At 36.5% G+C, this 16829-nt stretch overlaps 1 protein-coding gene across 2 annotated transcripts in view; it reads right to left on the reverse strand.

Annotated features, from left to right (window-relative positions):
- The window catches only part of LOC140146699 (protein-tyrosine sulfotransferase 1-like), a 200790-nt gene that overhangs the window by 171256 nt on the left and 12705 nt on the right, over positions 1-16829 (reverse strand). For both annotated transcript variants that reach the window (XM_072168572.1, XM_072168571.1), the window contains exon 2: positions 3109-3214. The gene's annotated coding sequence lies outside the window, so the exon portion shown is untranslated. The remainder of the gene's footprint in view (positions 1-3108; positions 3215-16829) is intronic.

The following is a 16829-nucleotide window of genomic DNA, read 5'->3' on the forward strand; positions in this document are numbered from 1 at the left end:
GAATTTTTATGATTTTTATGATTGTCCAAATGAGCAAATCACTGAATTAAATATCTCAATGTATGAAACATTTACGCCATTGTCTTTTTCATTTTTTCTTGCAAAAGAAATCCGATTGTAAATTTCTTTCTGTGTTACAACCATCTTGCGTCATTGGCTCACAATGCCACTCTCTTTTTTCATAACACTTGCACTACGACGGGAAAGCTCCGCAAAGTAGGAACGTATGTGTGCGTACTATACATGGACAACAAATGCACTATTCCCATAACAAAAACAGCACTTAAATCAATAAAGCGCTATCAATGTTGTGAAAGAGCTTTACCTAAATGCTTGTCACTTTGCCGTTAGCGATAGATAGATTCTTGATGCAATCTTCCTGCTCATGTGACGTGTGATGAAGAACACTCCAGATCACTGCTACATGGAATTTTGAATGTCATCAGTTTTTACAATGTCAATTCACATTAGCAACTAGACTGGACTAGTCAGTAGGATTGCACGACACAGGTTTTTATTTAATTTTTTTAATTTTGACCAACTTCACCTAAAATGGTTGAAATTTGGGTGAAAATCATGTTTCTTTGTGATTTTTTTTATAAAATTGAGCATTTTTCAACCAATTTTGGTGAATATTTCTCAAAGTTGGTCAAAATTTAAAAAAAAAAAAAAAGGTTTGCTAGATATTCATATCTAATTTTTAAAAATTTATAAAAAAGAATGTTTTACTGAAGAATTCTTTTGTTATGTTGCCAAAACAATTTGGGTCAACAATTTTTTTGTGTGTGTTTTCTCCAAATTTGGGCATTTTTACAAATATTTGGCATCACAGATGGATTTGTCAAGTGTTTGCTATTCTACTTTTATATATTTTAGACCAACAATTTAGCAGATATGAGGCTCAAAAGTGTTCAGAATTTTAGGGTTAAGACCAACCTTAAATCAATAAAGCGCTATCAATGTTGTGAAAGAGCTTAACCTAAATGCTTGTCACTTTGCCGTTAGCGATAGATAGATTCTTGATGTAATCTTCCTGCTCATGTGACGTGTGATGAAGAACACTCCAGATCACTGCTACATGGAATTTTGAATGTCATCAGTTTTTACAATGTCAATTCATATTAGCAACTAGACTGGACTAGTCAGTCAGGATGTACATCTTCAGAGTAGTCGAATAGTCAGCACCCAAAGGCTGCAACTAGTCGACTATCAACGACTATATGGAGATCAAAATTTGAGTAAAAACTTAAGGTCACTTTCATTTTGTTAGTGATCCGTTCCAAAAATAATGGCACCATGGCCGTCTACAGGGTGTCCCTAAAAAAACTGTATCGTCTGGAACTGATTTTTTTTTTTAACGCATAAACCAAACATAACTAAATGATCGATGTGGTTGAGGAATATATCAGCTATCACATACTTTTTGAATTTTGACAATTGACCGCTCCGTTTTAAATAAAAGAATTTTACTAAACTACTTCAATTTCAATCCGTTGCACCGAGTCAAATATCTATCAATGACAATAGATGCCTGATGCACTGATGATGCGCCGCAATTAGCACTCCGAATACAGATCATCGATTGATATATTTGAATCTGTGAACAGGCTTGAAAGTGAGGGACTTTCATAAAATTCTTATATTTCAAGAACGGTGTGGTCAATTGTCAAAATTCAAAAAGTATGTGATAGCTGATTTGTTCCTTTACAACCCCAGTTCTTTGGTTATGTTTAGTTGTGGCATTAAAATAGCCAAACAATTATTTCCGATGATACAGTTCTTTCAGGGACACCCTGTAGCCTGAATTCCTTGGCCGCCCCTCTGCAAACATGACGGGAAACAAATGGCTCACTAACCGTGTCTGGATCTTGATGGACGGGGGGATTTTATTGCCTGCATGTTGCACTGCAACCAACAATCACGATAGGTCTACCTATGGATAAACTTGCACGTAAAAACAATTTCAGCAACATTTGTATGGATGTCAAACGATTAGTTTGCCAAACTTTATGTATTAGAGTGGTCTTAATGTATCTTTTGTCATGTTAGTCGACTATTACCAAGTCATAGTCAAAAGTCACGACTAGTCGACTACCGCTAATAGTGGCGACTACGACTATTGGCGACTTGGGTCGTATAACCCTATTAGTCAAGTGTTCGTATTATTATGTTCATTTATGATTTAGGGCTGTTTTACCCGATTTCTGCCGCACATATCGTTGTACAAAACAATGATTCCAGTGAATAGTGTAAGAACCTATCTAAAATAGCTGCCCTATTGACATTTGACAATATCTGCAGTCTGTAACTGTACACATCTCAACATATGCCACCTGGCAGCTATAGCAGTTACAGCTACCCTCCCTCCAAATAGGTCTCTGTCATTGCCCATTGCCCAATAGTTTTTTTTTTTCACACAATCACAGTACACTTGGTTACTTTCTGAGATACATTGTCTGATGAACAAATCGCCTATAGCCCAAGTTTTGCCTCTAAGGATTTTTGGGCCCGGGATTGGGGCTGATACAAGGTTGAACGTTTTACTGCCACTAAAATCAATTGAAACGTGATATACTGTACAGACACAGGCATATAAGTCTTCACCTTACTTCTTATAATAGTGCTTGCCTCAAACAACTTGACTCTCACAGAAATATTTCATTTCATCAAATTCAATTTCAATTGTGGGACAGGCTACTAAAATGATTTTTTCAACATCTTTTCCAGAACAATTTCAGAATAGCAATTTAACCAACAAGTTGACTATCCGCACAAAGCCTCTGGTAGCATTTTTTTAAATCAAAAATACTATTGAACATAACACTTGTTCAGTAACATTATTGATTGATCAATCGATCATTAGATTTGTTGACTTAATCTCAAAGCGATGATTTTATAGTGTGTTGCCAGACCCAACCAGCAAGTCGCTGATCATGATGGGTCAGTGGATCATTGAATCATGGAAATATTGACCAAATCTCAGAGTGCATTGCCATACCCACTAAGAAAGACGCTGAACATGGTGCATCGGTGGCTCAAATAATTCCATAAACCATTTGTTACGAACACCACTACAATCAATCCAACCAAGCTCATCAATAAACTTACCTGTACAAGTACTAGCCACTTAGCCTGCAGAAACTGCTTACGTGAAGAACACTGGCGATTTTAACAATCCAATTTGTCTTGCTTGCTGCTAGCCGGGCTAGTGTTACTGTATTAGTGAGAGACAGAGAAATGAGAGAAATAGTGAGTGATAGATGGGATTTACTTTTCATCAAGCACGGACAGCATCATTGTGAGTGGAACATGTAAGGGGATGTCAGGAGTTCTTAGCAGTAGCACAGTTTTTATCTTACGACACAATTTATACATGTGCAAGTAGTATTTTGAGATTATTTCAGATTCCACAAAAATAGATAATTTTGGGGGTATCGGGATTCAGCAAATATATCCTGTTGTGCTAAATGAAATTCAACTCAGTCCCTACATTGTAACCTGGGATTCGAATTGGCAATAAAAGTGAAATTTTGATATAATGGGGAAATTATACATGCATGACGACAAATAGTTTTGTTTTTTTAGACCAAGCAATTAACGCATGTGTAACACATTTAGGGTTTTTTAAATATTGGGAAGCATCATGTGCATGTCAATAGACCCCTTTTTTAAGGCAAACTCTACACCCAATGACCCCCGATATGCGGCTTACGCACTGTCATTATTTTCTCTTTAAATCAAACTATTTTTGCAGTAAAAGAATAAAATAAAGGTTGCTGCTTTATCCTTTACACCCAAATAATGTGTTCTCGGCAGTAAAAACATTTAAATAATGGGTTTGGCTGATCACCCATTATTTAGGTTTATACTGCCTCAGACATATTATTTGGGTGTTTTTAAGGATTCAGTATTACCCTTTATTCTTCAATAAATAAACCAACCATAAAATTGATCCACCTTTAGGCAACAGTATCTGTATAAAATAGGTTGACATACCTAGCTAGCTTTCATACCTTTCTAATTCATGTAAAATATTCATTGCACTATGTGGGGAAATCCTCATAAATGTTAACAAGGTTGGGCAGTAGGTTACATCTATGCACCTGCATCCCAAAGCTGCTGTGAATACTGCTATGAATAAACAATCAAATTAAAAGCCACATGATACAATGAACATTTTTTCAAGCACCGACACTGTCTTTTGAGTAGCGTAAGAGCGATTGCAGGCTTCTGTTATACATGTATGTATAAAATGCAGGGGCCTAACCGGCTTTCTTGGTCGGGGGGATAACAATTTCGGGGACAGAGACAAAAAATTCGGTTATATACAAATGTACTTATAGCAGGTTTTTTAGAGAGACTGCACATGTAGAAATCTTCCGAGCTTCAAAAAAAGGACTTTATTGGGCCAATGTGCAAAAATTTGGAATTTTACACTATTTTGGGCCATGATCGGGGTGAACTTTGGTCGGAAGCAGGCTCCTTGCCCGTTTTCTTTTCCTTGCTTTCCTGATTTTAATTTTTTGTAAGAGGGAGCACTCTGCCCCACCACTGGATACACTACACACCGACATCGCTTGGTAAATAATTACATTGTACAGCAGAGAAACTAAAGTCAATACCCGGGATCGTATGTGCCATGCACGATTTGATATTCAGACGATAAATCTTTGGATACCGGGGTAGAAAATGATGAATATCTCCCGTAATTTTTTATTCTAAAGAAGTCAATTTCAAGGCTTGCACTTGAATACATTTGTATGTGTTAAAAGAATATGATAGTTGTTAGCTTGTGTATTGAGAATGAACCGTACGTATTGAACTCAAAAACTGACAAAAATTCTGATCTTATATATATGTGCCGAACAAAAACAAAATGACAGCTGCCCTCATTTGTAAACACTCGGGTCACAGAAGTCATGACGTATCACCATGCTCACTGAAATCTAGAGGTCAGTCACCAGGCTATTGTCAATAGCCTTAGTCGTATGTCCCTCGGCCCATTATGCGTCTCAAAACTCTTAAACAGGTCGGAACAAAATGGCAATGCGTGGCTGTGGATTCAACCTACCATGGCGATTTCTGCCATGAAGATATCTGCACGATGACACTGTGCACCAAGGGCTTAGGCAGCCAGCCGTGTTGGGAGTGTTTTACACACCCAAATTTTAAAATACACACCCAGTTTTTGTCCACATGGCCTATACTTTGTACACAAATCTTAAATTTACACACCCAGTTTTTTGAATTTACAAACCTTCAAATCCTGCCTAAGACCCTGCTGTGCACTATTGACAAAATGGCATGTAGAAGAGCTATTTATAGCTCCTCTTTTTTGAATCAAACAGCTCAAATCAAACTGGACCTAATACAGCTCACCTAAAACAAACTGAACCAAACTGGACCAAACAGCTCACCTACATGTAAAGCTCTTCATGACAGTGGCGTAGCCAGGTGGTCAGCCCAGACCCCCCTTTTTAATTAATGTTGAGATGAACAACTGAGGTACGGTAAAGCCAAAGCAAAAATTCGAGCTCATATGTCGCCAATGCATGTCACTCTGTCTGTCGTGACTAATGTTGGTCCTAACGTATATACAGTGTTATCAATATCGCGTATGCATAAATATTTTGATCGGTTGAATAAAACAATGGAACAGGTTTATCAAGTAAAAATCAGAATGTTGTCATACATTGCAAGTCCTCCTTGAGCAGTAAATTGAAAGCATTAATTGAAAAGGCCATTAATTCATGGGAAGTGAATGAGCAGGTCTACAATTAAGTCAGAACACAGGTATAATCAGCATCCATGATCACATTTTCTAAGGTTAGACTTGTTAAGTTGGCAATTTAACATGCAGAAAATGTATTCAGACTACACTACTACTAGTAGTTGATGAGATAGCCTTATTGAATGCTCAATTAGCAAAACAATCAGTACCAATACGCTGGCGAAGTGACATAATAAATCAGATTTAAACTATCATAGCAATAGATCAATACAATTTTTGATATTGCCCTGCACTACAAGCATGTTGCACTCATCACCTGTGTCTGTCTGAAATCAAAGATTGAATACAAGACCACTCTTTTCAAAGATACTTAAATCTTACAGGTGCGAGTGATCAGCATGATATGAATATTCTATACACTTATGATCCAGGTCTTTATCCCTGTTCTTTGACATCTATGGTTCAATGCAGGTACAGCAAGAACATTGTAGTGCAGGGTGATTCAAAATTGTATTCATCCATTGCTATGGTAGTTAATCCGATTAATTACGTCACTTCTACAGCATTTGGGCTATTTGACAGGCACTGAGTCTATACTCTAGCAAGCCATTGGGCCATTACGTATTTCGGCAACGGAAAACAACGCATTGTTTTCATTAAGCAATATGTTGTTAAATCAGCAAATAGGAAGAGAGCTTTTGAAAATGTGTTACCTTCAAATGTTTTCATACCTCAATTCACGAGGTAGGCAATGCGTTGTTTAGGTTGGCCAATCATCTCAACGCTTTCAAGAGCCCTGACTTCGATGCTTCTGTATTATAATAGCTGTAGCCCATATGTTATACAAGTCTCCTATATAAGATTTGCTTAGCAATACGCTCTAAAATGAAAGCAACGCATTGCTTTGAGCCTCCTATTGAGGAATTTAAACAAAGCGTTGCTTTGGAAAGCAATGACTTGCAAAAAGCTGTTCCTATTGGCTGATTTAACAACGCGTTGTTTATTGAAAGCAATGCGTTGCCGCAATACGTAATGGCCCCAATGGCTTGCTATACTGAGTTGGCTAGTAAATAGGCGATAAAGCTTTACCACTATAAATACTGTCCACACGACATGTGCATTATGAAAATTTACCATCGTTCCAACCAATATTTAAATAATTGCCTTTTACACACACAGTTTCCTGTCACATTTTTAACTACATGTATATAAACCCTAACCAAGCCACTCAATGCAATACTCCTCGTTACTTAAGCTTAACGAACGCCCATTAATGAATGGACTTCATGGGCAATTAATGCCTCAATTGCTTCCAAATAGCATCTAAATCATCCTATCTCCCCATGGAGCATTACAAATACACCAGCACTGCTTCCTTCTATGGTTGATAATTAGCATAGAGTACCATTATAAAGTCTGCACAAAAAGTAACGCAGCTGTTATAAATACGCCTATAGCTTCAGAACTAATATTAAAACTTTGATACCGCATTTGTCAAATGTTGTTCAATATTAACAACACAGTATACTCCAATTTAAAAGTTGCAGTTTACAGCGCTCAATGGTTATTACACAAGCATTGTGGTACGTAAAACCCTCTATTTATCTTAGCGCTGACTTCAAATCAATACAAATAGCTGCAACTTTTCAATTCGGGTATTTTTCTTTAAAAACACTGCTGTGTTGTTAATATTGAACGAAATTGGACGAATGAGGTATCAAATGTACCAGCCTTCTTTCTTTGTTGAAATATAGTGAACACAATTATTAGTTATGATGCTATAGGCATATTTATAACAGCTGCGTTACTTTTTGTGCAGTCTTTACATCAGCGATATGCCTTGAGGTTATCATGTTGAGAACAGTTTTTAGCCAATATTACAATTTATATTAATTTTAGATACTAAAACAGTAATTAATGGCCTCAATGGCCATCAAACAGCATCTAAATCATCCTGTCCCCACGGAGCATTACATAAACACCAGCACAGCTTCCATCCATGGTTGACGGATATCAGCTACGTTCTATCCGTGTGTATTATAAAGTTACCATAACATCAGCGATATATGCCTCGTGAACAGTTTTCCAATATTATAAATTTATTAATCAGAGGCTGTCTGCGTGCAATTAATGGTTTACCATCAATGATATAATGCCCCAGAGGTAATCATACTGTGAACAGTATTTAACCATATAAATTCATTTTACCGTACAGAGCTTATGCACTTGTCAAGTGACTGTTAACCCCATCTGAACTACCTGCCGATTGGCCAAAATGAAAATTGTGTCCAATTTTCAACCAATCAAAGAGGGTATTTAATAAGATCATCTACAAATGCAAGTTTAACCATAAATAGTTTAAAGCCTAGCTATAATTGGCAATTGATATGAGCATTTCAAGTTATCAACCAATCAGAAATGCTGTTAGATGACCAGTAGTGTCCATCCAGCGGGTTAAACGGTGGCTAAATTTGTTATTATTTGGCTAAAATGTGCATGGCAATAAAGTACCAACTTACGCTTGCGTAAGTTCACATAAGCATTAAGCAACACACAACTAGCGGAAGCACTGCGCCTAACTGCTTACACGCCATATCAATGTACACGGTGTTTAATTTTTGTGCCTATAAGCCGAACAAACTTTAAGTCCCTATGAAAAACATGTCACTAGTCACCCATACCCCCCTACCCCTTCCCACATCATGAACAAACATCTTATGTACTGGTACTGGCAAGTCTGTACTCCCTCTAGAGTTGCTTCTTGATCCCCCGTCAATAATGTTTGAAAATATAATGTCGGCATCATGTTGCACACAAGTAGAAAAATACTGCTCCCATGCCTAATCTCCATCAGGGACTTAAATACTCCACTCCACAAATACATGGCAACCTACTTCATGTGACCCAAAGTTTTTCCAATAAAATTAGCCTCCATTTATGATATCTAAGTTCATTTTCCAAATCATTACAAGCTCACAACTGGTAATCAGATAAACTCAAAAACAGGCAAGTCAGTGAGTTAGTTAATATTCAAGATTGCACCCAACCCTACGCAGTCCCCATATTTTTGATGTAAACATGGCCTCGCTATTATTCATACGTTAAGTCGACAGCATGCTTTTATATGAATGTTGTTATTCCACAGGAGTAAAGTGTTATGAATGTTTAATGACATGAATGCAATATCCCTTCAGAAATGTAGAGCGGAATGGCAGAAGCCATATTTTCCAGTTTTTGCCATTTTTAAAACTAAAAAAACTGCAGTGTATGGTACTTCTTTAAAATCAGTATGATCTGATAGAAAGGAAACCAATAATCACATAAGACCCCCCCCCCTGCCCCCAAGAGCCAAAGTGTACAAAAAGTCCAAAAATTTCAGTATTTGCGAGCGTAGCGAGCCAAAAAAAAAAAATCAGGTTTTTTTTACAGGTTTTTCATCAAAAAATGTCAAAATTTTGGAAAGAAAGTCCACTTTTCACAAAATTGTCCCCCCCTTGGGAAAAAAAAGTCACTTTTAAAAATCAGCACCCCCAAAAAAAAACAAATCTATGCGTCTGGCGGCCTGCATAAAGGTACTGCTGTTCTTGAGTTCAGGGCAATAATATGTTTTTAAAAAGTTTTGGACATTTTCCCCCTCCTTGGGATCTCTTTTATAGAACCCATACCATTCCTATTGTGTGTCAGCTTTATTTATCTCAATATTAAAGTGCAAACCACATGGCTGGGTCTCAAAACAATACTTTCATTCTTTAATTTAATAAATACTGTGCTGTTTTAACTTAGGAATGTGCTCATAAATAATTATAGGCTATAAAGCAAGTACTGTGCTAGTTTTAAACAGTATTTGAAAGTATCTAAATTATATGTTCAGACCTGGAGAAATGCTGAATTAGCCATAGGCCTACTTCAGAGTCTTTTGACCCTGGCAATCCCAAAAAAACCCATGTTGCATCCAGAGAAGGGCTAAACCTAGTGACAAGTGACAAGTGCTAAACCCAGTGAATGCCCCCCCCCCCACCCGACAATTTGTTTGTTTCAGGTGGAGCTGTCAGTGCGGTTTTAGCAGTCCTCGAAGTATAGCATAATAAGTCCTATGATAGGGATATAATGCTGAATATATGTAGACAAAAATTTGTCTGATACATTTCATATTCAATTTCCACCAAACATTAATGTTCTTCATAAATATTTGATGGAAACATTAATGTTCTTCATCAGAAGAATGCTCAGCATTTTTAAAGGGGTAGCATTTTTTTTTATTGTAGATGATATAGAATGCAGATATTGTCAAATGTCTATAAGGCAGCTACACTGCAGATAATGAGTGATAAATTCTGCCAGGGTTTATCCTGATTTTTCAATGAGGATTCAGGGGGAAAGACAAGCACATGTTGTCCCAATAACGAAGGACTAACATAATCATACCACTAAGGGAAACATCAAAGAACACAGCTAACTGCATAAATTTCCGTATCTAGTCAGTAAGTGTGTATAAACGCTTTATATCTAGTCAGCGAGAGCGTATTTTGCAAGCACGATACTGCGTATTCAACAAGTTACTTTTTTACTAATAAATTTCATTGCAATATTACATTTGTGATTTGATAGTTTCTGGCTTCAATGCTCAAAATATTCAATAATAAGCAATTTTACATAACAAACACCAGAAAACAGTAAGTAAAATACAGGCAAAAAATGGAAATTGTTGGTGGCTTCACATAATTTGGGCTACAAAAAACAAGGCTATATGACAGAATTCAAGAGCAGAATTTTAAAATGTTGTTTAAAATGTTCACCCCTCCAAAATTATACAGATAACCAACTTGTTTTGTAATTGTCATGATGAATGGCTCTAATTCTGAAAATTTCACAGTTTTACACCAATATATGATTTTGTGGTTTGCCCCTTGTTTTCAGTGCATATTATAGAAGTCAACACAAATCTTGAGGAAATTCCTGTTTCCTTGCATTGAAACCTAGAGCTATACTTGGTGATGCAAGTCCCTTCTCACTACAATCATAAAATGAGTTGGAAAAGTTATCCATTTCTAGAATTCCTGATCAGTTTTTCAAAAACAACACATTTTTCACGATGCTTACATGTATAACTACCGCATTCGTTCCAATAAGCGCACATACTGATAGATGGAAAATTTGCGTACGGTACAAAAACTCATACATGTACTCTGCAGTTTGAGGTTCAATTTTTCACTATAATTGTTTTATTTGTTTAATTGAGGTTATAGAAACTATGTCATTAGGATGAGGCCATTGTGATCCATAGTGTAATTGGCAATTGACATAAGCATTTCAAAGTTATTAACCAATCAGAAATGCTGTTAGATGACAGTAGTGTCCAGAGGGTTAAAGAAAATCCAAATGAAACATAAACCTTGCATTGCTTCAAATGCTATAACATAGATTACATCATGGACGTATAATAGAGCACGAAGTGCGATGGACTTGCAACTCCGTTCGTCGATGTAAGGTCAGCGATCGTCACGCTTGCAACATGTGGACGTAGATGGCAGCAGCATTTTTCTGTAATTAGCATATTCGTGACGTCATGTTAACGTAAGTCTCCACAACACTACGCAGTACTATCGTAGGTGGCAGCAGCATTTTTCTGCAGTTTCTTTAGGCTATCAGCACAGGGTAATACACAGGGGAAGCCGACGCTGACGCCATCTTTTTGTATTGCGCTAGTATAGAAGTTGCAACGGCCTGATTACATCATCAGACTATGCCAATATGTGGTTCAAATAGGGGGAAATGTTGCTATTTTCTGCACAAATTTGATCATAGTCCACAACATCCCTCTCCCTATATGACGTACAGTTGAATGGCTGATACTGTGATGCGTGATCATGCGTCATCTTAAATGTCAGGCATATCGGGATATCCCAATGACGCATACAACAAACCACCAGCTGCCCCAAGCTCAATGTCTACTACATATACACCTTAGTTTTATAATAGTCTTGTATTAGCAATATTAGCAATATTAGAGATAAATGTCTGCTCTTCCACTTCTAGATCACACACAAACATTCTGAAAGAATATAATGTTCTATGGACATTCATGTACATAGGGTCTTGAAAGTAACCATATTATTAGAACTAAGACACCCAGACTAAACTGTAACAGATAGCTAGACCTGTCCTTGTGATCCCAGTCTGGGACAACCTCCTGACCCCCACCCTAAAACCAAGGGGCACCACAACATCTTCTTGTTTGATGTTATCCCATGTGATGGGGATGACATCAACATCACTAGCAAATCAACAAATCTTTGGTGCAATAACATAACCTGAAGATGTCGGTTCTTAAAAGCAGGTGCAAGCACTCTGGTTGGTGTACCAAATTTCAGTAGCGTAAAAGTGTAATTAATTGCGTTCAGTCCTGAAGAATGTACACTACGCCATGCTCATTTGTCAAAACAACAATTTCTTTTGATAGAAGAAAATAAGGAAGAAAGAATGAAATCACTTTTCCAAAAAAGGAAAAAAAGAAAGAAGGGAGAACAATACAAATGAATGAAAGAACATTTAACCATATAACCCTCTTTGGTTCCCAATTTCCTTTAATTTGCAATAAAAAACTTGTAACATAAAATGTTTACAAATTTAAAACTCCTATGCAATAATATCATTGTTCAACCACATCATTTTGTAATTTAATACAATACGGAATAACATTCGCCCATATTATGCAGTCATGCAGGGCATGGTATTAAATAAAATTTGATCCTTTCCCATGTGACTTTTGCCAATGTGAAGAAACATAATGTGCTACATCCTGTATTCTGAATGAATGCATTGAAAGGGTAGAGTTGTAAATTGGGTAATTCCAGTTAAAGGAAGCTAGCCTGATATATTTGGGAAATGGAATTTTTTAGAACTTATGCTCTCCCTTTGAAACATTCATGTAAAAAGAACACGTAAATAAATGTGACCAACTCCTTATGGAATTACTGATAACCATGTATACAACATAAGACTAACATAGTCTATAGTAGGCCTATTTTATGATAATCATGTAATAAGTTGATATCAAATGAAAGATCCTATTTTTATCATGAAATTGGTACTTTTCAAATCAGTGTGTTTCCAAAGATATCATCAAAAACTGTCAAATTAGTCTTGAACGTGGTATACCACAGTCAAGACTAATTTGACAGTTTTTGATGATTTCTTCAGAAATATACTGATAATTTCAACATGTTAAAATGAGAAAAATATGAGCTTTCACCTGATACCAAAATCTGCATTTTAATATAGTAAAGTGGGGGATGAGGCTGTCAATCAGGTTACCCACCTTTAAAATCCATATCTCACTTATACGTCAATTTGATTGAAAAACAAAAGTTATTAACTTTAAATTGTGACCGTACAACACGAATGAGCCGTAAATGTCCTCAATTGTATTCTGAGTTACAGTGTAAAATGGGCATGAAGGTCATATTCATAGGTATTTCAATTTGGTGCTACGTGTATCTCATTAAATGAGGTACACGTAGCACCAAATTGAGGTAACTATGAATACGACCTTCATGCCCATTTTACACTGTAACTCAGAATACAATTGAGGACATTTACGGCTCATTCGTGCTGTACGGTCACAATTAACCTAAAAAAGATAATTTTTTGTCATTTTGATTTTGGATCCTTGGTTCTCAAGTGCCACAAATCCATGATAAGGGGTTTGCGGGAAGGTCAAAGTGTGGAATGGTCAGTCATCAAGGGTGCCATATTGGGTCAAGAGGAGTGTATCAAGGGAAATACAGATGGGTCAAGGACAAGGTGTGTCATGGTGGGTCATGAGATGTCAGGATGGGCCAATGGGTATCATGGTAGGTGAATGGGTGTCATGGTGCGAGAAGGGGTGTCTACATGTAGGTAGGTCAAGGTTTGGAATGGTGGGTCATGGGGTGTCATGGTGGGTCAATGGTGTCTAGTATGACCCCAGGAGTGGTGTCAAATGAATAAGAAATTAGGAATACAATAAAAAAAACCTGGGGTAGTATACATCTGATAGTTTTATGCCTGAATTGTCACGGAAAAAAATACATTTTTCCTTTTCACCATTGAAAACATGAAATAATGCAGTGATTTGCAGTTGACAGAAATTTCTTCGGTGTGTTTTTTAAATAGCAAAGCTTGATATGGGATTTGTACATCATGACAGGAGAAAATAAAGAACACAACACTCAGAAAAGTCAAATCATACATTTTGCTGTATTTTATTTTGTGTAGCATTACATGTATGTGCAATATTACAAGAAAACTGGGTTCCTGTGAGGTGCAAAATGCAAATCAATTATATCTGAAATGAAAATTCAAAATTCAAAAATTATTTTCAAAAAAAGCATTCGGGAATTCAGTTTGAACGTACATGTATCAGATGAGCTCTGAGACAAACTTTCAAATTAATGGGGCCTTATAGACAGCAGAAATTTATAAACTCCTTTATAAAAGACTTCTGCGCATGCGTGTTTACATTTTAAAAGCATTATGGCAACGCACATGTATCGACACATGATTTCTAATTCAACACTTCATCGGGGGAAAAAACACATGTCGAAAGTCATAATGAGATTTTAAAATGCTGAAAAAAGTCGACAGATAAGCTTAAAATAATACCAATATGAGTTACGATTGCAGTCTTCTGGTGTAAACATACTTCCTGGTTCGTTATATTCTACTTCCGGGTTCGGGTCAACTATTGGGAGGTAGTTTTTGACTTTCCGATGAAAACATGATCGTACGGTAAGCTTACATGTATTCGGACAAAATAGCATGGAAATTTCTTTTTTTTCCTTTTTGGTATGTGTCGTAAAATGTTGAAAAAGGACGATTTATTTTGACATGTCGGATTTAGGGTGACGATAATACGACACATACGACAGTCGATTACAGGTCTAAACAAAACCCTCAGATTTCTCCATGGAAGCAAGACCTGTCTAACTATTCTAGCGTAAATCCAGGTGCAGTCCACGTCATCAACTGGCAACATTATAATATAAATGAATGTGTCTGACCAAATTTAAGCTAAGCTAATATTTTAGCCGAGAATTGCAAATTTCCTGCGCTTCTTGCTCATTGCTCCCCCGGCTCGAAAAAGTGGGAAATTTGGGAAGCTCATTCCTAGGAAATTTTGGTGTTTGAAGTGAAATTCTGGTATATTGGAGGGAAATTGCGTCTTTTATGTACGGTATATAAAAACATGGCACTAATAACACTATAATTGTGGGAAATTTAGCTTGCTTCCCGGTAAATTAAAATTTTTTTCTAGCCCTGTGTCCCTCCTTCAATGCTCATATTTGATCATTTTAGCTTAAAAATGGCAAAATTCTACGCTTCACGCAGAATTTGTTCTTCAGCATGTTATACGATAGCAAAAGTCGCAACTTTATTTCATGCACATTTGTTTTGTTCAATGTTTATACTTGGTCATTTTAGCTTGAAATTTAAATCAGTAGAGCCATTCCATGTCAACTCCTGGGATGTGCACCGCAGCACCTCTTCAATTTTTTACTTTTTCTGTGTGGTGGTAGATATTGATGAGAAAGTAAAATCCTGAAAATTTGAGCTTCATACGCTATTTCGTTTTCCCGTGGCATCAATTTGAAATTTAGGGGATCAGCGTAAAAATGTGTCGCATACGCGAAAAGACGATGTTTGGAGGTCCATAAATGTATGTAAAGGGAACATCATACAACTTTGAAAAGTATGTATCCTGGGGTACTTAATTGTGTAGAGTTCAAATCTGGCATCAGAAAACTTGTAACTCCTTTACTTTAAAAGATATAGGGCCCTCAAAATGCAACTTTGTCCATCCAGGACCAACTTCGGGGTCAGAACTCCAAAAGTAAAAATAATTTTTGTCCATTTTTTGCCAGTCGGAACCCTTTGGTAGGACATTACTCTTATATATCCAATATTGAATAAATTAGAATAATTTTAGCTGAGATATTACCCATGCAAAACTCCAATAGTACATTTTTTGTACATTTTGACCCCCTGAAAACCAATGTCAGACATTTTGCACCACCATCAACTTCAGGTATGTTGAAAATATGTTCTTGGACAACATTTCTGAGAAATAGTGGCTTGGGGTCTTGATGACTTGGCTTTAAAAACATCAGTTAGGTTTGCCTACTCACATATGAGTCATTCCAGCCACATCAACAAAAAGGGTTGGTTGGTCAGTGGTCATCCCCTCAAATTTTGCTGAAAATCATTTCTAGCATACCTCTATGAGCATAATGAACAGATGGAAAAAAATGAATGCTCAACTCCAAGCGGTTTGGGGATATGGCTTGTCAAAATTTGGTCCAGACCCCCACTTCTTGCTCTCTCGAGTCATGTCGTTGAATTAGTAGCATTTTGGGACACTCATATTTTGACTTTGAAAAATGATATTATGCTGAAAAGTACTAACTAGGGTGACTTTTACCCAGAAAAACAGAATCTGGCCTCAGAAATAATGTATCTTATCTACTTAAAAAGTTATGGGTCTCTCAAAACCTTGTTTCGTTTTGTGAAACTTTATTTGTCAAAAACGAAACGAAAAGAGGTTTTGAAAGACCCATAACTTCTTCAGTAGATAAGATACAATGTTTTTGAGGCCAGATTCTGTTTTTCTGGTTAAAAGAATTTTGCATGAAGTTTTGTGTTTTTAATATGAAAATTGATACTTTGTTTTCATGTCAAAATTGATATCAAAATGCATTGAATTTGAATGCAGTTTGATATCATTAATAGAGTATGGCATGCAAACAAAGTATCAATTTTCATAATAAAAACACAAAACTTTGTGCAAAATTCATTTTTTTTTTAGGTCAACCATGAATGATCCTAACATTTAGGTCTAGGTCCAGGGACACTACAATATTGAAAAAATAAATAACTTAAAAAACAAAAAACAAAATTAAATTCGAGTATAGTCCCACCCCCCAATTTTGAAAAATGTTCACCCAAAAACGGGGTGGGACTATACTCGAGTCAGTACGGTAATATTATTTTAAGACGCTTGGCTAATATAATATACTGCATAAAGAAAGACAGAGATAAAAAGACTTTATCGCATTTTATG

Source organism: Amphiura filiformis, chromosome 2, assembly GCF_039555335.1.
Source record: "Amphiura filiformis chromosome 2, Afil_fr2py, whole genome shotgun sequence".
Lineage (NCBI taxonomy): Eukaryota > Metazoa > Echinodermata > Ophiuroidea > Amphilepidida > Amphiuridae > Amphiura > Amphiura filiformis.